The sequence below is a fragment of the Lithobates pipiens genome, unplaced genomic scaffold, assembly GCF_037356315.1.
Source record: "Lithobates pipiens isolate NorthernLeopardFrog02 unplaced genomic scaffold, aLitPip1_a1.2 Scaffold_3, whole genome shotgun sequence".
Lineage (NCBI taxonomy): Eukaryota > Metazoa > Chordata > Amphibia > Anura > Ranidae > Lithobates > Lithobates pipiens.
The window spans coordinates 257,663,468-257,686,025 of NW_027507790.1; the positions used below are offsets into that span (position 1 = coordinate 257,663,468).

At 43.4% G+C, this 22,558-nt stretch overlaps 1 protein-coding gene across 2 annotated transcripts in view; it reads right to left on the reverse strand.

Moving 5' to 3' along the window:
• The window catches only part of SETBP1 (SET binding protein 1), a 280,905-nt gene that overhangs the window by 190,673 nt on the left and 67,674 nt on the right, over positions 1 to 22,558 (reverse strand). The window lies entirely within an intron of this gene.

Here is a 22,558-nt window from a genome sequence, read left to right on the forward strand (position 1 = left end):
TTCCTGTCTTGTAAGGCCAACAGGAAGTAAGGGGAAATCTCTGCAAAGTAAGGGAAACCCTCTCCTTTTTTTCACACTATGCCGTTGTGTTATAACACCGGTGTGATGTGGTACCTTCCGTTCTGAAAGGTAGCCCAATGCACCCTGTAACAGTCATGCATTGCAGTGTAGGCACCAGTTTTTGGCATGGTTAATTCAGCCTGGGTTCACACAGGAGCAGTGCATGCGATTCAGACAAGAATCACACCGCATGCTGTTCTTTGCAGTGCGATTTGAGCCCATTCATTTTGTATTTTCACTGGAGGTATCAGTACCGGTGAGTACTGGTGTACAATTATTAGTACTAGTACTTCCCGGTAAAAAAAAAAGCGGTATCAGTGCAACCCTAGGGGAACGGCTCCAGAGAAATGATGTGCAGTCAATGCTGGAACGAGGGCATGCAGACAGGAAGTGGAAGAAATAAGGTTTGTAACAGTTTTGTTTAGCCTGACCTCATAATATAAAACAGTGATGGTGAACCTTCGCACCCCAGATGTTTTGGAACTACATTCCCCATGATGCTCCTGCACTCTGCAGTGTAGTGGAGCATCATGGGAAATGTAGCTCCAAAACATCTGGGGTGCCAAGGTTCACCATCACTGATATAAAATATTCACGTGTGATAAAGTAAAGCTTTAGCAAAGATCTAACTCAGTACTGAGCCTAAATGTACACACCATTTCTGCTCCTCATGGCATTTGGGCACGACCCAACCACTGCATGATTTTTTTTTGCAGGCATGATCTGCTAGATGATTTTTATTTATTTGTGGGCATGGACCAACCACTACTTTTTTTTTGAGGGGGGTTCAGCCATGAACCGACCACTAGATCATTTCTTTTTAGAATTGGAGGAATATGAACCAACCACTAGATGATTTTTTTGTGGGCATGATCCAACTGCTCGATAAATGACTGATAGGCGACCGTACCCATACAAATCTTTTTTTAACCAACTGCTAGATGATTTTTTTTTTTTTTGGGCATGAATTAACCAATTATGAAACACTATATCATTTTTTTTGTCTGGTTATGGACCCACCACTAGAAGATTTTTGGAGGGCATAAATCAACTGCTAGGTGCTTTTTTTTTTTTTTTTTTTAATGATCCAACCATTGAATTTTTTTCTTTTTTTTTTTGGTGAACATGAGCCAACTACTAGATGATTCTTTAATGGGTATGAACCAGCCACTACAAAATTAAAATTATCTTTTGTTATAAACCAACCACTACAGGAATTTTTTTTCTGGCTATAAACCAACCACTGTATGATTTTTTTGTTACGAACCAACCACTAGATTTGCTTTGGGCATAAATCAACTGCTAGATGCTTTTTCTTTATTGGGGATCATGATCCAACCACTGAATGATTTTTATTTTTTTGGTGGACTTAAGCCAACTGCTAGATGAGTCTTGAAGGGCATGAACAAGCCACTACAAAATTATATATTTTTTTTGTTATAAACCAACCACTACAACCAACCACTGTATGTTTTTTTTGTTACAAACCAACCACTAGAGGATTTTTTTTTAGGGCATGACCCAATCGCTAGATGATTTTTTTGAGAGCGTATAATCCAACCACTGGATGATTTTTTTTTTTTGCTATGAACCAACTATTTTCTGGGGGACAAACAAACCACTAGATTTTTTTTGTTATGAACTACTAAAGGATTCTTCTTTTTTTTTGCGGGGGGATAACCTAACCACTAGATGATTTTTTGTTATGAACCAACGACTAAAGGATTTTGTTTGGGGGGGGGGGATAAAGGAACCACTAGATTCTTTTTTGTTATGAACTACTAGAGGATTCTTCTTCTTTTTTTTGCAAGGGAGATTAACTAACCACTAGATGATTTTGTTTTGGTTATGAACCAACCACTAGAGTATTTTTGGGGGGCATGACCCAACTACTGGATGGTTTTTTGGGGGGTCTCCACAAAACGTCTTAATGATTTTTTTGGACAACCACTAGATTTTATATATATATATATATATATTTTTTTTTATTTTTTTTTTTTGCCAATAGCCAACCGCTAGATGTAAAAAACAAAAAACAAATGCTGTATGATCCCACCCATGTTTACATACTTCCACTCTGGAGTGCACAATAATAACGCATGAAAACACACGCAATATTGAACATTGCTGCACGTGCGTGAATAGGGGTGAAAGGGCCTTAAGGCTACATGACTAAGGCAGGCAATGGTACACCAAGTCATTAGTATGGAAATGCAAGGCACAAATAATGGGAATCCACGCGCCGAGAGCCAACGCTGGCTTTAGAGAGACAGGTCCATTTTGGAGCCTCTTAAGAGCTGACAGGACTTCCTGGTCTAAGTGACAGGGAAACAAGGGGTGTAATTTAGTCGTGTGTACTCGCCATGTAAGGGGCCGCTTGTACACCCCACCCCCACATCCTTAACCATCTTTAATGAGGTGTATCTGCCTCCTTTACTTCAGACTGGAAGAGGAGGAGGGGGGAGGGGGAGATGGGGGAAGGCGCTTAAAGGAAAAGTACACAGAAGAATTTCTGACCATCCACAAAAGAAAATTGAGTCTAATTTCCCCGGCAGGGCTTCTAGCGCTGTTTTTTTTCTATTTTTTTTTTTTTCTTTTGGCTTTTGTAACTTACCTAGGCCAATCCACTGCTCAGCGGGGATCAAAATTAAACAGGCAGCCCATATGCCATTCCTCACTTGTTGTCTGCTCCCTTGCTGCCATCTGGCCTACTCGCTCAGCCAGAGAGGGAGACAGAAGAAGGCCAGACAATGGGAAAGGAAGGTGGTGACGTTCGCCTTGTCCCATCTGCTCTCCATGGCCACATGCTCATAGAGGACTTGCTGGAAAACAGGAGCCTGAATAAGCCAGTTTGGATTTGGTCATGGCCTCAAGGCCTTCAGATACATACAAGAGGTCTTCAGAGCTCTACCTCAGAGGCCAGCTCCCCAACGTGCTATAAAGCTTCATAGGTGACAACAAGCAGTTTTACTGCATGCCAATGGTTATGATCAAATTCAGTCCAGGGTGATCTTGTTTACTACAGGCGAGTCTCAAAATTTTTGCATTGCTTTATTCACTAGCCCCTCCCAAAATGCATACACAGAGAACAGCACATAGATATTTAAAATGTGTGGTCCATAAAGATACAGGCTTCCTTGATGACAGTTCCCCAACGTAAACAATAAATCCTCACGGAACCCTTGGGCTAGGTCAGGGGTGCTCAACCCGTGGCCTGCAACCTCAAACTAAAGAAGGACATGCCCTCGCCCTGGGATGGCGGGTCCGCAAGCCGAGATTATGATCAATGGGTTCCTTACCCACTGCCTTCCTAGAGCATCAGAGTGCATGGAGCTGGCACCGGTAGCGGAAGAAGCAGGCGGCCACATAAGCCGAAGCTTCTTCCGTAGTGCCGGCTCCTGTCCCAGGCAGAGTGATACCACGTGCACGTCACCCGGGACCTTTCTAGCAGTCTGGAGAGCGATGCCAGCAGAAGCTGGAAGGGGAAAAGAAGGTCAGCCTATTTAAAACATGCACTGCACTTTTACAATTTGCAGATTAGCAATTATAAAAAGGGGGTTATTAGGCTGCTTTCACACTGATTTGTAAGTGCAATAGGAAGAGGAATAGTGCCTCACCTTTGGTGTCAGTAGAATGAACAGTGCCCCATTGTTGGCGTCAGTGGAAGAAATAGAGAAATAGTGCCCCATTGTTGGTGTCAGTGGAAGAAATAGTGCCCCATCGTTGGTGTCAGTGGAAGGAATAGTGCCCCATTGTTGGTGTCAGTGGAAGGAATAGTGGCCCATTGATGGTGTCTGTGGAAGGAATAGTGCTCTATTGTTGGTGTCAGTGGTGCCTCATCGTTGGTGCCAGTGGGAAGAATGGTTCCTCATATCAATGAGAGTGACAGAGCCTTGTATCAGTAGTTGGAACAGTCCCCCGAGGGCCAAATAAAGGCAAGCAAAGGGCCATATCTGGCCCATGGGCCGTAGTTTGGAGACGATTGGTGTAAATGGAGGAAGCTGTTTTTTGTTCAGCCCAGTAGCTGAAAATTATTTGAAAACAATTATTCTAGTTAATAGGGTCAAATCAATTATAATTTTCCAACACAGTCACAAGGAAAATCGAAACAGAAGGGTGAACCTTGAATGAACAAAATTCTAACCGTGTGTGGTCTTCGTGCGCGGAAAAATTCTATACTCATTGCAATGTGCATCCTGAAATCGAAAGTAGAATTAGCATGGAAATTGAACTAAATTTTGTAGGGTTTGCATACAAAATACAAACAATTTTTCCGAATTTGTGTACAAATAAAATTCTACTGGCTTAAGATCAGCTTTACATTTTTTTTTTTTTTTTTTTTGCGGCTCCCTACTTTACAGGTGAAACTTGGCATAGTGCAAATTGCCAATTGTATAAGGAACAAACAGCGGAAAACGACTTAGAACTTGGGATCTAACTCTAGCATGGTATAAGCCATTTGTTAAGGCTTTCCTTTTCTGAAATTTAGGTTGCAATGCTTAGCAGGGAACGTCTTTAAAATAAGCCGTGGAAGTAGACAGAGGCTGGGAAGCCATGCTTATCGCAACAGCGGTGAAATGTTTAATTAGGATTAGCCGGCATCTCATGAGAGCTTACAAAGTGGATGAGGCCTCGTAGCCAGAGGTCTATTGTGAGTCAATACTAATAACTTCTCCCACCAATTATCATAATCAAACTGCTGCAGCTCCACCTGCCTGCTTTTCATTGATAGCGGGGGTCACTTTAAACAGCCGGCGCCCTCCATCACCTCTTAAAGGGGCCCATGGACCCAAAAGGCATTCCATACTGAAAAAAAGCTGCTTTCCCGTGGAATAGAGTTTACAATCATAGAACAAAAATGTAACACATTGCAAGTTTCTAGACCTTAGATGTGGTGGCTGCCCTCGTTTTCTGGTTTGTGGTGCATTTCCCTTTAATTTCAACTGGCGAGCCTGCTAGTAACATACTTTCTATCCTACGGAGACCACTCTCACTGTACTGTATGGAGGAGTAGCACCATCACCTTGGGACAGGGCCTTCTCCTTTTTCCACATTCCTATATGGGAACAATGTATCCGCTAAGAGATAAGCAGAGAGCAGAGAAGTTATCAGCAGGATCAACAGTCTATATTTTTTCACTAAGACTCACTATGACATCATTTACACTGATGGCAGCCCAATGCCAGGCCCTATGAAAAGCAGAGAGTGGTTGACAGGTGGCTGGGAGGCAATATATCACCTACTCGATGCCTGTTTTAAGCCTGCAACGTTCACACTATGCCACAACTTTGTGCACTGTATGCGATCGCGGTGGGGCCCCATTCACGTTAGACAGGTAATACCATTTGTGCCAACATGTGTACAACCCCCTCAGGCCATTGTGTTAGGTTAACAGGGGGAGGTAAACCGGTGCCTACTTTTTCCACTTGCTGACCGCAAGAGTGATTAGGCCCTAACTCAACAGATTTAACAGATTTAACAAAGTATTTTTAATGATACATTTAGCATTTAGTAAAGGATTTCCATATGTTTTTAATGTATACCACCCAGACCTCCCATGTGAGGTCACCTAGGCCTCACTCACATTAGAAGTTAGCAAAAACAAAGATAATGCTTGGTTGGAAGAACTCTATTCCTTTAGTTTGGTTGAGCGGAATACAGCTGGATTAAGTAGGGATCATATTATGTTATAGCTTCTACATAAGGATCAAGTGGGGGTCATGTTATGTTATATCAGCTGAGCTACATAAAAATGTACATAAGGATACAAAGGGATCTACATAAAGATCAAGTGGGGATCATGTTATATCCTCTACATAAAAGATACAGAACGATCTACATAAGAAGCAAGTCGGGATCATGTTATATAATAACTTCTATGTAAGAATACATAAGGATCTACATTAAGATCAAGTGAGGATCATGTTATGTTATATCCTCTACATAAGGATACAGAAGGATCTACATAAGGAGTAAGTCGGGATCACATTATGTTACATCCTCTACATAAGGATACAGAAGGATCTACATAAAAATCAAGTTGGGGATCATGTTATGTTATATCATCTACATAAGGATCCAGAAGGATCTACATAAGGATCCACAAGGAGCTACATAAGGATCCACAAGGAGCTACATAAGGAGCAAGTTGGGATCTTGTTATGGCATATCCTCTACACAAAGATAAATAAGGATCTTCATAATGATACATAAAGATCTACAAAAGGGAACAGAAGGATCTGCGTAACCTCTACATAAGGCTACAGAAGGATCTACATAAAGATCAAGTGAGGATCATGTTATGTTATATCCTCTACATAATTACACAGAAGGATCTACATAAGGAGCAAGTCTGGATCACATTATGTTACATTCTCTACACAAGGATACGGAAGGATCTACATAAAGATCACGTGGGGGATCGTGTTAAGTTATATCCTCTACATAAGAATCTACATAAGGATCTACATAGGAAGCAAGTCGGGATCATGTTATGTTATATCCTCTACAAAAAGACCCATAAGGATACAGAAGGATCTACATAAAGATCAAGTGGGGATCATGTCCAGCGTACAACCTCTACATAAAAACAGTAGCCATTCTTTCCAGTACACTGCAACACAATGCATTAGTATAAGCAAGTTCTGCGCAAAAAGTATTTTTTTGCATTTATGTCATTTATTTTTCCAAAGTAACTGACAACTCTATGCTGTCAACAGTCTCCTACAGAAACGCTTTCCTTTCTTTCCAGGTGGAACTGCACCCTCATGTCACATGATCCTGAACTGTACCATCCTCTGACAACTGCTGTGGGCAATGCTTGGAACGTGCAGATTTAGGGCAAGGCCGAAAAGAAAGCTTCCAACAGCCAGAGGGGCTTTAGCTAGAAGGGCAAACAAATGCCGAAATTATTAACACAACCCCCCCGCCCCCCCCCCCCCCCACGCCACGCCCTTCCCCTGAGCCAGTCTAAAAATGTATCTTTCATGGGGGACTGTCCTGTTCATTTAATATCTGGCTCCTGATGGTCATAAAATTGCACGTTGTCTTTGGATAAACTCCCTTTCTTTCCATTGAAAGGCTCATGAAATTCCTCACAGTCCCTTCTCTTTCCTTGTTTATACAAAAGTGTAGACACAGAAATAAAGAAAGACTGTGCGTCCGCCATCGGCAGCTCGGAAAATCAAATATCTGCGTGAAGCTTCCTATAAAAGGTTCCTAACATTATATATATATATATATATATATATATATATATATATATATATATATATATATATATATATATATATATATATACTGTACATGCACAATATACTTATTGATGCATTTCATAGTCTATACATAGGGTTAGCCATCTATACTCATAGCCAAGTGTTTACTGTATATGGAATCACACTATTTTTTATTCCAACCTTTTTAAGCTAATGGAAATTTTTAATACTCAATCATACTTGTGGACACCTAAATTTTACTAAATATAATAAACATCTCTTTGAGAGAGAGGAAAAAAGAAAGGCACAAATGTAACGGTTTCTGTAGACATGAACTATAGGTTCAGCAAGCCAAGACCATGAGAATGACTTAACATAGATATCCTCCATCGTTGGAGCTGGAAGTCGAAATTTACATTTTGAGCACCCCAACATACACTCTGGGGGACAGAGGAATTACTTTGCTCTGTTGGATGGCCTAGTTGTGGCTTAAAGGGACCTTATTGATGGGAAATTGACCCTTCCCAAAATACTGGCCTTCAAGGTCTCCTGCAAACACTCACCGATTCCTCCATACGACCTCCCGTCACTTATAGTAGAAAGGAACATAGGTTTCAAATTTCCTTGGCAAGTCATACATGGAAAACTGGCTTACCAAAACACATACCCCTATGGGGTCTTCTAGGTTAAATTTGGTGCTAAAGTTTATTTAAGCCCACTTTTTCTTTAATGAGGGGGTATTCAAACTTTCTAAACACAGAGCCAATTCACTACTTTAGAATTTATGGAGGACAGAATGGGGCCAGGGGTAGTAGAAAATGCCTACATCAGTGGTCAATTTGAGTAAACAATACTCAATAGCCAGTGAGAGGTGATACAACTCTCCTTGTTGTCAGCAGGAGAAATAGTTCCCCCATAGTTTTTATCAGTGGGAGAATTTTGCCCATTAATAGTGTTAGCATGCACAATAGTGCCCCATTGTTGGAGGCAGTGAAACAATTAGTGTGTCATTGTTGGTGTAAGTCAGTGGTCTCCAAACTTGGGGCCCCGATTTCATTAACTGAAACCAACAATGGGACATACTCCCCCCCCCCACTGACACCAATGAAGGGGTAAAATTCCATCCAATAAGACCAACAATGGGTACTATCTCTCCCAATGACACCAATGGAGGGGCACAATTCCTCCCTTTGACACCAACAACGGTGCACAACTTCTACCACCGGCACCAATGACAGGGCGCTATTTCTCCCACCGACACCAAAGTTAAGGCATTGTTTATTCCCACTGACATAGGGACCCATACTCCCAATAAACACAGCATGCCACCCCCCCAAGTCTAAAGTACAGTAAACTGGCCCTTTGTTTAGAAAGTTTGGAGACCTCTGGTGTAAGTGAAATGAATAGTGCCCCGCCATTGTTGTCAGTGGAAGAAATAGTGCCCCATCATTGGTGTCCGAGGGTGGATTAGTGACTGTTGAGGTCAGTGGGAAGAACTGTGTCCTATATAACTGGTATCAATGGGAGTAATAGTGTTCCATCGCTGGGGTCCATGGGGAGCAACATTGCCTTATAATTGGTGTCTTTGGGAGGAACGGTGTCCCATCAATGGTGTTAAAAAGGAATAGTGACCCCTTGTTGGTGTCAGTGGAAGGAATAGTGACCCCTTGTTGGTGTCAGTGGAAGGAATAACGACCCCTTGTTGGTGTCAGTGGAAGGAATAACGACCCCTTGTTGGTGTCAGTGGAAGGAATAACGACCCCTTGTTGGTGTCAGTGGAAGGAATAACGACCCCTTGTTGGTGTCAGTGGAAGGAATAACGACCCCTTGTTGGGGTCAGTGGAAGGAATAGCGACCCCTTGTTGGGGTCAGTGGAAGGAATAGCGACCCCTTGTTGGTGTCAGTGGAAGGAATAACGACCCCTTGTTGGGGTCAGTGGAAGGAATAACGACCCCTTGTTGGTGTCAGTGGAAGGAATAACGACCCCTTGTTGGTGTCAGTGGAAGGAATAGCGACCCCTTGTTGGTGTCAGTGGAAGGAATAGCGACCCCTTGTTGGTGTCAGTGGAAGGAATAGCGACCCCTTGTTGGTGTCAGTGGAAGGAATAGCGATCCCTTGTTGATGTCAATGGGAATGTTTAAAGGGAACCAAAAGACAGCATCTAGTCTATGGTTTGGGGACCACTGTTATAACATTAAAAAAATATATATACACATATAAATATTGTAATAAAAGGATAAATAAATTAAAAAAAAGAAAAAGACAAGACACAGAAAAACAACTCAGAAAGTAAAAACAGTAAACCTATCAAAGATACAGTGAATAGCGCTACACAAACATGCTTGTGCTGGGATCACCCAACCGCATCTCCCAGGGAAGCTTTGGAGAGGCCGAGCTGTCAGTCACACTCCCAGCCCTTGATGCTGCAGGGACCCGTGCCAATGACAGACAGTGATTGGCAGCTCCCCTTCTTATCTGGTTCTGGAGCGCTGACCTCTGTGTTTGACAAGCAGTTGTGCACAGTGGCCCAAAGCAAAGAACAAGCCCAAGAGACAACTGGCTCGTCAGATCGACTACCCCTCCAGTCAGTCAGGCAAAAGGATCACTTATCCAGCAAGCATCAGGTGGCAGGATACGTGGTGTGCAGATGTGAAACCCAAGGAATCTTTTAGGATGTTTTACGGAAAACATGAATCACACTTCTGTGGAATGTGTCACCAGTTTCCACCTCCACAATGTGACGGGCGACGACTGACTGACTTTCAACAGCTGAATTAAACAGGTGACACAAATACCAGCTATGGGATAATGAATGATAGGCTATGGATTTAACGAGGTAATGCAAAAGTATGACGAAAATATCCAAAGCACAGAGGACCATCCATCAATTTCGGGGGGAGCTTGTCAGGGAAATGTACACTAGGACTTCCATTGATGACCTCCTTGGTCAAATGCTAGCTGCTGGTTTCAGAAGTTGCTGACCAAAAAAAATATGCAACCAATGAAGTCACAACCCCAACAAACCGCGGAGCACAGCGGGCAAATGTATCAAAGCTTCATCTTGCTTCCTGTGCCAATTTGAAATAGGGGGAGGAAAGAGCTAGTAGAGTTGGTGCACAAACCTCCCTTTTTCAATCATTTGGATGTTTTTGAGGCTGGCATGGAGCCTAGATCTGCACCCAAGTTCCACTACGCTGGCTATATATGGATCAACCTAGATCAGCTGTTTTAGGATTTACACATTCCAATCTGTATACTTGACTTGGGTTATAGACTCAAAGTACGGACGTTGAAACTAACATTTTCAGATGATCTTCTGTGATGGTTGCCAACCTATTTCTACCATGACAGGTTTCGTTCACTTCTTTGAAGGAAGATTGATAACGTAGCCTTTCTCAAAAGTTTGCAACAGAGAAGAACCCTTGAAATAAATCTTCCAGTCTCAGTAAACCCCTGTTAAAGATTACTATACAGTATCTACAACTCATGATACATTAGTGTGATGGTCAGTGGGAAGAATGCTCCTTACACTTGTGAACATTGGGAAGAATTACCCCCTTACAGATAGGCAATTAGATCAATGGTATCAGTGGAAACTTATCTGAAAGGCAAAAATTGTTCATCGCTCAAGAAACCCCTAGCAACCTCCGGAGGAACCCTAGGCTTCCATCGAACCCTTGAAAAACGTAACTGGTTGGTTGCACTGATCCATCTGAAGAATCACTCAAGACCACCAAAGGCGAAGGAAAACATTAACCAAGAAAAACGTTTGGCTGGAGTTGGGCTTTAAATCTGAATTCCAGACACAAAATTCTTTACTTAAAGGGGTCGTAAAGGTTTGAATTTTAATAAAAATAATAAACAGGTTATACTTACCTGCTCTGTGCAAAGGTTTAGCACAGAGCAGCCCTGATCCTCCCCTTCTGGGGTGCCCCGCTGGCGCTCCAGGCTCCTCCCCTTCATCGGTTGCCCCCCAGGGAGAGCCGCTTCCCATAAGGGTGCCCGTGCGGGCGCGCTCTGAGTCTCGCTGCCACATCCATGGATACAGACAGCAAGACTTGGCCCCGCCCCCTGCTCCTATGTCGCTAGATTTGATTGACCCCCGCTGCTATCAATCTATCCAATGAGGACAGGAACAGCGGCTGGAGCCGCTGGGTTCATGCTCATCACTGGAACAGATGGGCTCAGGTAAGAAAAAAAAGGGGGGGCTCTGGGGGCAGCAGCCCCTCCTACTACATGGTGCCTGCAGAAAACGACAGAAGGGGGCGGAGACAAGACCGGTCTCTCTGCACAAGGAGAGGGAACAGCAGCGACTGGTCTTTATTGCAGGAGGCAACGCTTCACACTGGATTATTACTGCACAGATCTGGACGTAATACACAAAGCACACCAAGAATACACATCTCTTGTACTTCGATAATAATATCTACTTATCCCTGCGGTCAGCTTTAACGAATGTGGCTTCTCTCTTCTTGTTTTTTTTTTTTTTAACCAACCCGGTCTACCAAATAATCAAAATAATGAGCCCTGTATGGGCAACATAAAAAATACAGCTCTTCTACTTGACTGCATGCTGTCCTATAAAAACACTTTCGTTCGGTTGTTAACGTTCTTCCCTTAGAAAACACAAACACGCGCGGCAATATCCTGCGGCACTCTTAATACAGAAAGCCGCAAATTTTACTTTTCCCCGCTGACCACACATACACACACCAGGGAAATTTGCTTGGAGTTATAGGACAAACTGCTTTCAGGATTCCATAATTAGTCAGGGTTTAGCACATTCCATGCAAGGCTAGGAGATGAGATACGTGTAATAACCATAAAAACTAACCCAACCAGTTTCCACACTGTGGAGGAAGTATCGGAGAACCTAAAAACGTAAACAGTTCTGCATAGCAGGCAGGTTAAAAGGCAACCCGAGGAAGAAGAGGGAACTGTTTTACTTGCCAATAGCTTTGCAAAGTAATGTACTGGCTCCACCGACTTCTGTTGTGCTCTACATCTACATAGCATAGCAGGAATAGCCATAATTAAAGGGATTTTTTTCAACTACTTGACCCCCCCCCCCGACCAGGCCATTTTTTGAGATGCGGCACTGCGTTATTTTAACTGACCATTGTGCGGTCATGAGATATATATATATATATATTTATTTATTATTATTTTTTTTACTTTCTACTTTACTTTCTGCTATAACACATTTCCAAAAAATAAATAAAAATTTAATTTCTTCATTAATTTAGGCCAATATGTATATATGTTTGGTAAAAAAAAATCCCAATAAGGATTATAACAAGTTATAGCTTTCTACAAGCTCTGGGATATATAATTATATATTTATTTATTTATATTTTATTTTTATTTACTAGCACTGGCGGTGATCAGCGGCTTATAGCGCGACTGCGATATACTGCGGCTGCCAGCCGGGACACTAACTGACACTTTTTGGGGAACCAGTGACACTACTACAATGATCAGTGCTAAAAGTGTACACTGTCACTCTAATGACACTGGCTGGGAAGGGGTTAACATCAGGGGGCGAACAAAGGTTTGTGACTTGCCCGGAGTTGCGTGACGTCACTCCCGTGCGTGCGTTGCAGTCACGTCATGGCCCAAGCTAGAAACGGCTAGATCGTGCCGTTTCTAAAGGGCCCGTGCCGTGACAGGTGGCTCTCACGCTCATGTGCGGGAGTGACGTCGCGTGTCTCCAGGTAGTCATAGAGCGGAGTCCACGGCCCCGGAAGGAAGAGAAGTGAAGATGGATGCAGCCACCAGCAGGGACATCGCAGGCTTCATTTGCAGGTAAGTGCAACATAATGGGCTAGTATGCATCGCATACCCATTATGCTTTTACTTCAAAGGGAACAAAAGAGGATACAAAGGAGCAGAGGAGACGCCAGTCACGTCATGACCCGAGCTATAAACGGCACAGCGTTCCCTTTCTAACTCCAGCGCATACGCAGAAGAAATCGACGTATGGCGATTTGCAAATATCTCCTAGACCAGTGAGGACGAACCTTGGCACCCCAGATGTTTTGGAACTACATTTCCCATGATGCTCATGCACTCTGCAGTGTAGTTGAGCATCATGGGAAATGTAGTTCCAAAACATCTGGGGTGCCGAGGTTCCCCATCACTGGCCTAGACCATGTAGGTTTAAGAGATATTTCTTGCACCTACAGATAAACCTTAATCTAGGCTTGCCTGTAGGTTAAAGTGGTCTGTAAGGGTTTACAACCACTTTAAATGTGTGCCTGACTAGTGCTTTACTACAATGGGAGGAGGTACTAGGAGAAGACATGGATCGGCGCCCCTGCTTAGCAGAGACACAGGATCCATGCCTTCTGTACTGACAGAACAGCGATCTGCCTTGTTTACATAGGCAGACCACCGTTCTTCCATATGTACCAAATTATCGGCGAGTGCCGGCGGACATAGTCTGCTGTAGCTGCCGTTAAGCTCCCGCTGTGTCTAATTACAGAGGAGGCGGGCGTGCGTGCCACCCAGACCCGGAAGTGCAGGATCACATACTAGGTACGCGATACTGCACAACAGCGCCACCTTGCCACCGTGTATATTATATATATATATATATATATAATATGATCATCAACTGGTGAAATGTATCATTTTAATCCAGACTGTATGCCCGTAATGGACATTCATGGATAGATGTAAAAAAAAAACCCTGATTTTACAAACTGTCCATGAATTTACTGACAGTTGGCAACCCTATGACCCTATGCACCATTCAAGAGACGGCTACAGCGCAGACTTAATTTGCTGGGTGGGCTCCATAGACGTCCTCCCGTTCTGGAGCGGCCTGCACGCCCCCTGCAGGGCGCTCGCGGCGCGCTCTGTGATCAGTCAGTCTATAGACTCGGTTGATCACAGATCAGAGTAAGGGGTCGACCCCGATCCCTTACCACATGATTAGCTGTCAGCAAATGACAGCTGATCATGTGATGTAAATAAACAGAGCTGATAATCGGCTTTTTCTCCTCACGCTACAAAAAAAAGACGATCACCAGTGGCTGTGAGAGGGACATCAGTCCTGAACATGGAGAGCCTCTGCAGAGGCTTCTGTGCCCACCAATGCTACCTACCAATGGCCACCAGTGCCACCTACCAGTGCCCACAGTGTCACCAATCAGTGGCCACAGTGTCACCAATCAGCGAGCACAGTGCCACCAATGAGTGCCTCATCACCAGTGCTGCCTATCAATACCACCTACCAGTGCCCATCAGTGTCCCCTACCACTGCCACCCATCAGGGCCTATCAGCGCAATCTTATCAGTGCCCATCAGCGGCGTCTTATCAGTGCCCATCAGCGGCGTCTTATCAGTGCCCATCAGCGGCGTCTTATCAGTGCCCATCAGCGGCGTCTTATCAGTGCCCATCAGCGCCGTCTTATCAGTGCCCATCAGCGCTGTCTTATCAGTGCCCATCAGTGCACCCTAATCAGCGAATATCAACGAAGGAGAAAAAATTACCCATTTGCAAAATTTTATAACAAACTATGAAATGTGTTGTTGTTTTTTTTTTTCAAACATTTGTCTTTTTTTATTTGCTTGGCAAAAAATAAAAACCCAAAACACTAGTGGTGATTAAATACCATCAAAAAGAAAGCTCCATTTGTGTGAAAAAATGATAAAAATTTAATTTGGGTACAATAAGTTACGCAATTGTCATTCAAAGTGTGACAGCGCTGAAAGCTGAAAATTGGCCTAGGCAAGAAGGGGGCTTAAGTGCCCAGTAAGCAAGAGGTTAATTTGACCAAAGAACCTGTATACTTCATGTGTGTACTAGCCTGCAGGAAAATATTTATCAATGACAATGAGAACGTCTAATCGTTGGGCACCTAAATGAATAAAAGCCAAATCAGACCAGAAGCCTAGGAACAGAGTGCGGGATCTTTTGGGTGGGAGACGCATCGGCCTGTAAAATCCGGTTCCAAGAGTCTGATCTGAAGTCCAAGCTGAAGAAAGACCCACCACGGCGAGACAGACACGTGTACATGATAAACTGAGGCCTTGTGTTTAAGAAACAAATTTATACGACTTGGAAGTCTAGCATACTAGACTTACGTTTCTTTATTTTTCCTACTGCAAACATATAAAAAGTAGGAAAAGGACACCAGAAAAAAAAAAAAAAAAAAAGAAGCCTCGCTTGGCTGTATTACAACTATGAATCTTTAAAAGTTCTTGTCAAATTCAAAAGTTGACTTTGGAAAGACACACAAGGGAGACATCCTACCTGCCCAGGGCTTGCGTTTATCCTCCTGGCAATGCTTAGCTGTGTAGAACTCCCTGCTGAACCGTGGGCTGTATGCTCTGGGAACACCGAATCCCAAGCCGGTGAATATGCAAGCCCTGCCCAGAGGCATTCTTCAAGAGCTTATGTATCAGTCAAGGGAAATATTTTTAAGAAAAAAAGATAGGTTAAAGGTAAACTGAGAAGACCTGCTCACTTGAAGATGAGGGTAACGTCTCTTCTGTGACGCCATCGGATCAACGAACACCCGATTTTGTACATTCTTGGCATAGATGGAATAATTGACAACTAATAACCTAGTGGTGGAATTTAAAGTGCATTTATAAGAGAAAGAGAAAGAAAAAGTAAGGTAAGCCCTTGTACACACGGTCGGACATTCCGACTGAAAATGTCTGATCGGACCGTGTTGTCGGATAATCCGACTGTGTGTGGGCTCCATTGGACTGTTTCCGTCAGAATATCCGACGGACAAAGTTTTAGAGCTGGGCTATAAAACTTTCCGACAACATGATCCGATCGGACTTTGTCCGATTGTGTGTAGAGAATTCCGATCAGACAAAGTGCCACGCATGCTCAGATCAAATTCCTAGACCAAAGCTATTGGCTACTAGCCTGAACGTAGTCCCGTCGTAACGAAATAACGCCATCACGTTACGTACGATCGGATTTTCTGACAACTTTGTCCGACCGTGTGTATGCAACACAAGTTTCGGACAAAATCCGTCGGACAAAATCTGATGGATTTTGTTGTCGGAATGTCCGACCGTGTGTACGAGGGCTAAGAGTAAGAGACAGAGAGGGGGAGAGAGAGACAAAATCCAATGTGGACATCTAAGGGTTTCTTAACTAGGGTTCCTCCAGAGGTGGCTATGGGTTCCTTGGGAAATTAGCAATTTTTGCCTCTCAGGTTTCATTCCACTGACATGAATTATCTTTTTAGCTACCTGTAAAGGGAGGGAGTCTTCCCGTTCACCGCATGTCTAAGGAGCATTCTTTCGCACTGACCATCACACCAATGTATCATGGGTTGTAGCTATAGTTTTTAGCAGGGATTCCCTGAAAGTTATTTAAAGGGTCCCTCTGTTTGGAAAAAGTTGAGAAAGTCTGACCTAAGATGTCACATCCCCTCACTTTTTAGAGATTTTATCTCACTTCCTGTTGCATCTCCAAGACAGGAAGTAAAATCTCCGTCAGGTTACCGACGCCAATCCTTCCTAATTCAAACGGGGTTTTGGATATTTTTTTTTTTTTTTTCAATCCCAATGGTCTATGGGGGATTTTGTATTGCAATATCATGCTTCTTGCCTCACATTTGCAGCGCAGTCCCATTAACCTCAACGGGAGAGAGTTTGACAGAAGATGATGCCCAGTAAAGTAGACAAGCCTAAAGCAACGTATAGATTACTTGATTTTCTTTCCTTTCACCATGGGTGAAAGGGAAGAAAAACGCTGGATTTCCCCATCAAAATGCCTCCCACAACGTTATTGTATTTTGCTGAGGGGGGAAGATGTTGGCGTAGGGAGTGTTGGCGTGGGAGGCCTTCACAGCCGGCAAAATACAATGATTACTGCTATCGGCTATGGCCGTTGGCAATAATGGTACGAAGAAAATTTCAACATGCTGGTTGTACTCAAGTCGACTGATGGATCGATTTGGGTGCAATCAGTCTGCCCATACACAAATCAAAATTTCAATCCAGGTTTGGTCGCCTAAAATTTACCACATCTACTACCCCCTCCGGCCAGTTTTTACCGCTCTCTTGCTGTCCAAAGGTCCAGTTACTTCTTTGGGCTGTGTTAACGTACTTTGAAATGCATCATATGCTTTCAAAAGAACATAGCACCTTTTTTTGTAGCGCCTTGGCTTCAAAATGAATGGCACTGCTATGTGCGTTACGTGCGTTACCACAACACGGAAATGCGGATCCCACCTAAATCCTTTAGTGGCTCGGTAACGATCTACTTTCATTTTCAGTTATTGCTGGAGCGTACAATTAACGACACATAAGAGAGTTCACAGAGTACATTCTCGGTATGAATATACACAAGGGCTCGATCGCGGTTGCCAGTTGAGTCTAGACTTGTCTAAACATGAATTTTCTAAACTATAATAATGTTCTGCTGTATTTCTAGTCGAGAGATTTTCTAAGAGGAGGCAAGGCGACCACAATGCACTTAGGCAAGTTCTCTTTTGCATTTCCGATTAGCGTTTTTCTTTTCAGAGAAAACCGCAAAACTCTTTTTAAAACAAAACAAAATGCAAAGCAGTGTAAGGTCTGCATGCAAAGTGCCAGCGAGCCTTACGGTCCAGAGGAAAAGCCACACATGGCTCCAGTCCCTCCTGGAGAAAAGCGTTGTGTGTATGATGCGTGGGTGGTGGTGTTCACAGCCAAGCTGTTTATTGCATGTGGTGTGAAATCATGACTTCATTTCTCCCTGCCCATACTACAATTCAATCACAGGCAACTAGCAAACTACTAAAGAAAACATCGGAGCCAAAGCCACCATGAAACCACCATCAATTTCACAAAGCGTTTTGTATTTTTTTCCATGATCCTTGTGTTGCAAGCTTGTGCAGGGCTTTCACAACGCATTCAAAACTATGTATGGGTAGAAGTGGACATTTTCGTAACATTGCTATAAAGCAGACTGATCCCTATTAGACGCTTGAAATTTATGGTTAGCCCCGGTGGCTCTCTCGCCTTCAGTCGGAGTGCTGCTTTTCAAATAATAACAGGAGTGGATAGCGAGACATATTCAGGTACTTTTACTATCAAAACGTATATTACATTTTCATGAATAAAGCCCAACTTCAGGCTGCAAGTGTTAATTACTCCTTTAAGCCAGCTATAGACAGTTGGAACCTTGGCCGGTTCAGCAGGAACCGGACAAGATTTGAACCATGTATGGGTAGGCTGAATTACCAAAGTTGATAGATCAATTTGGGTAGGGCTGTTCTAGCCGCCCCCCTGCCGGGAGAACTTAATGGCTCCGCGGGAGGGATTCCCTCCTGTCAAAACTGTCTGTGTTGATGAGGGAAACAGAGATTTTCTCTCCTGCAAAAAAAAAAAAAAAAAAAAAAATCGCTCCATCTATGGCCGGCCGTAGTATAGGGGAGAGGAGGAGCATGTTAACTTACCTGATCCTACGCTCTACTATGCTTTGGCGATCAGCTGTGTCTTGCGGGTAATCAGGACCCTGCATTGGCCTTGATGCTCCAAGGACCTTTGAACTCTGGGGCCAGTCCAACAGTGCAGAGAGGATGGTAAGTAAATCTACCTCAACAAGTCCGCCCAGACCAAAGAAGCCTTTTACCGTTGCAGTCCTAAAACACGGGATCATTTTTAAGTTTGCTGGAGGTGGCCTTTTAAGTATAACTGCTCCCAATGCACTTGTGTTGCAGCACACCACATTGCACTCGGAAAAAATGGTGCTTGTCCATTTGTTTGGGGACGTTTTGGTGCGTTTCTAGACTGGAATCAGCTGCCATAATGCAACATGTGTTAACACAATGCAATAGGACAGCATGGTCCAAATGGGCCTTTTTTGTAAAACGTGACTGTTTATCCCAGGACTGCAGCCCTATCCCAGATGACCTTCCATTTCTTCCCAGCACCATTACCATGGAACAAGTCTGGACATCCCCACATGGGCGTTCCATGCTCAATTCCACCCCCTCCACGACTGACATTATCTCTGCATATGTCATCACATTTCATCTAGGGCAGCCTTTCTCGACATTTTTACCCCAGAGGAACACTTAAAATAATTTCCAGGTCTTGGGGAACTCCTGATAAAACCCATTCATTGGGGGTCAGTGGGAACAATGCCCCTTACTTTGGTGGTCAGTGAGAAGCATGCCCTTTTTTACAGTGGTGGTAAGAATGGCCCTCTTACAGAGAGCTATAAAGATCATTGGTGTCATACCACTGGCTCTTCCAAGTGGCATTGGCTCAGAAGTATGTAGGCACCATCAAACAGGAGGTAAATCAGCCACAGCTCAAGGAACCCCTAGCCACCTTTGGAGAAACCCTAGGATTCCACAGAACCCTGGTCGAGAATGGCTGATTTAGGGCATGGGCCTCTAAACTTTCTATACAAACAACCAGTTTACTATCCTTCAAACTTTAGGGGGGCTGGAGGCCAATGGCAGAAGAAAATGCCCTGGCATCAGTAGGAGTAAACAATGCCATAGCCTTCGCGGTTAGTGAGAGTAAAAAAATAAAAACATAATTGGTGGCAGTGAGATAAAATCATGCCCCATCACTAGTGTCATTGGGAGATTCCCCATCTCTGATGTCAGTAGGCGCGATAGTACCCCATTCATTGGTGCCAGTGAGGGAATTAGTTCCCCATCTCTGGTGTCAGTGGGATGCATAGTACCCCATCTTTGATGTTATTAGCAGGAGGAATATCATCCCATCATTGCTGTCAGTGGAAGAAATAGTGCCCCAAGGGCCAGAAAAGGCCTCATCTGACCAAAGGACCGCAGTTTGGAGACCCCTAATCTAGCGCAAGTGATGACATCAGAGAGAATGAGGAAGCCCCTACCCTATGTATTAGGAAACCAAGGGTAAAAGTCACATGACCATAATGTTAGAATGTTTTTTGATTTTACATTTTAGTAATAAAATAGATTAGTAAGAGATATAACTAGTTTACTTTACAATTTTTTTAAAGCCCAATTGAACATTTTGCATTTATTATGGTAAAGCAGTCAATCTGCAAATTATACAATAATAAATATGGCTTTCTTTCTTTTTATTTTTTTAGTTCTACAGCACAGGTTAAATACTTTGTACTGGCAGCACCTTGGAGAGCCAGACCCCTGCTCTGACACAGAATGGTCTGACAGGCCCCCCTTGCACACTGCTCAGGGAGCTAGAGCACTGTTGATTGGAGAAGTGTGTAGGGAAGAATGGTGGACCACTGGAGATCCAAGGCCATTACTGGTGTGCTAGAACAGACACCTGGCTCTCCATGGTGCCGACAGCAGCATTTTTAACCCTTGCAGCAGCCTATTACCAAATAAGCCGAATGATTGCATTACAGTAATAAATACAGAGGGTTTACTTAGGATCTAACCTGTTTTTACTATCTGGAAGCAAAGTCAGACGGGAGGGTTCTGCAAGGAGAATTAGGTCACCAGTTAGTGGTTTTTCGTATAATACTCCCCGATCATGAGCGTAACAGATTATTAACCGAGACCAATATAAGTTATTGCGCTGTAAATGTAAAGAGGTTTAAACGGATTCCTTTCAAGTGATTGTAGTTGTATTAAAGCACTTGTAACAGCACGGATCAGTACTGTGATACTCAGGTTTTTCATTTGCAGTTCATTCTTCAGGACAAGCTTTCAGTACAGCTTGCCTTGAAAAATTACTGTTTAAAAAAAAAAAAAAAAAACGTTAGGGCCGGTTCACACTGGGGGCGATGCGAGGCGACACGACTTGCCGTGCCGCGATCTGACAAGTCGCCCCCGTTCTGTACAATGGAACCGTTCTAAGAGGAGCGACTCGAGTCGCTCCGTCTTAGAAAAAAGGTTCCTGTACTACTTTTGGGCGACCTCGGGGCGACTTGCATTGACTTCTATACAGAAGTCATTTGCAAGTCGCCGCTGAGGTCGCGGCAGGTCGCGGCGAGGCAAGTCGTGTCGCATCGCCCCCAGTGTGAACCGGCCCTTACAGTTACCCAACCATGTTTCCATTTCTTTATTTTTTCCCTATATGTACCTAGATCTCCTTCAGAGGCCCCCATTGTTTACATTCCTCGGTCGGCTTCTTGATCCAATGCCCGCACTTGCGCAGTCTGGGCCCATAGATCGCTATGGGGCTGGTATTAAAATTAATTGGTTCCTACCCATCCTCCAGCCCCATTAAAATACATTTAGTGATGTATTACTACTGGTGGATCTTTTTTTTTTTGTTGCGTTTCATTATAATTTATTATAATATACTTATTCTAGAGTTTTTGCAAGACTGAGATAGACTTGGAGTTTTATACACATCCCAACCTTCTAATAAGAGCGCTTACCTTGGAACAGAAGCAAAGAGAAGATCAGCACACCAAGGATTCCTCAAAAGGGTCCAAAAACTTTATTTTCGTGTTTACATGGTAAACCTACAGCAATGTTTCTAGATCACAAATCAACCCCCTCAATTCTTCTAGACCAGGCAGGGCCTCCTTCATCAGGCAAGTGACTTGCCTGATAAACAGGGCCCTGTGTGGCTCTCAAAAGGTTGCCGTAGGTTTACTATGTGACCACGAAGATCAGCTTTGGACCTTTTTAAGGTTGGGAAGTGTTTATATGGTTGGGAAGTGTATAAAACTCCAAGGCAATCTCAGTCTTGCAAAAACTCAAGAAAAAAATATCATCCAGTCTGTCCGAGAAAAATGAACCTAAAGACAAAGTACAGAGTAGGACTGTCTTCACCGTATCGTCCCAAGTAGGAGTTCAGTAAATGGCTCTGGACAGATATATAGGCACAAACAATAATAAAATAAACCTTCACATTGATTGTCCGCGGTCTCCAGTTTATGGTCAATACAGCACCCAGCAGTACTGAACAGCCATTTTCTTGAACGTGTGCGTGGGGAATATTGCGTTTGGAACAGAAGCACACAGATCCATAGTTTTGCTCAAAACTGGCCTCCCTTGTACATAGACAACCCTGGTGCTGGCCACAGCAGCCCATCTCCACTCTCCACTGAATACATAAAAAGAATCTCAGGCCACACTCCACTTAGCTCTTCTTGCAGTATTTTTTAATAATCAACATATTAAAGTAGAAAAGATGTAGCTGGATAACCGCACTCCAAATTATTCAACTTTATTTCAAAAATGTAATTAAAATCATAGCATCTAGGCTGGTAAACAGACTAACTGAACAGCCGCTGACATGTTTCACACCGAACACGGTGTTTAGTCATAGCATACATTTTTTAAATAAAGCTGAATAATTCGGAGTGCGGCTATCCAGCTACATCTTTTCTACTTCAGTTCCTG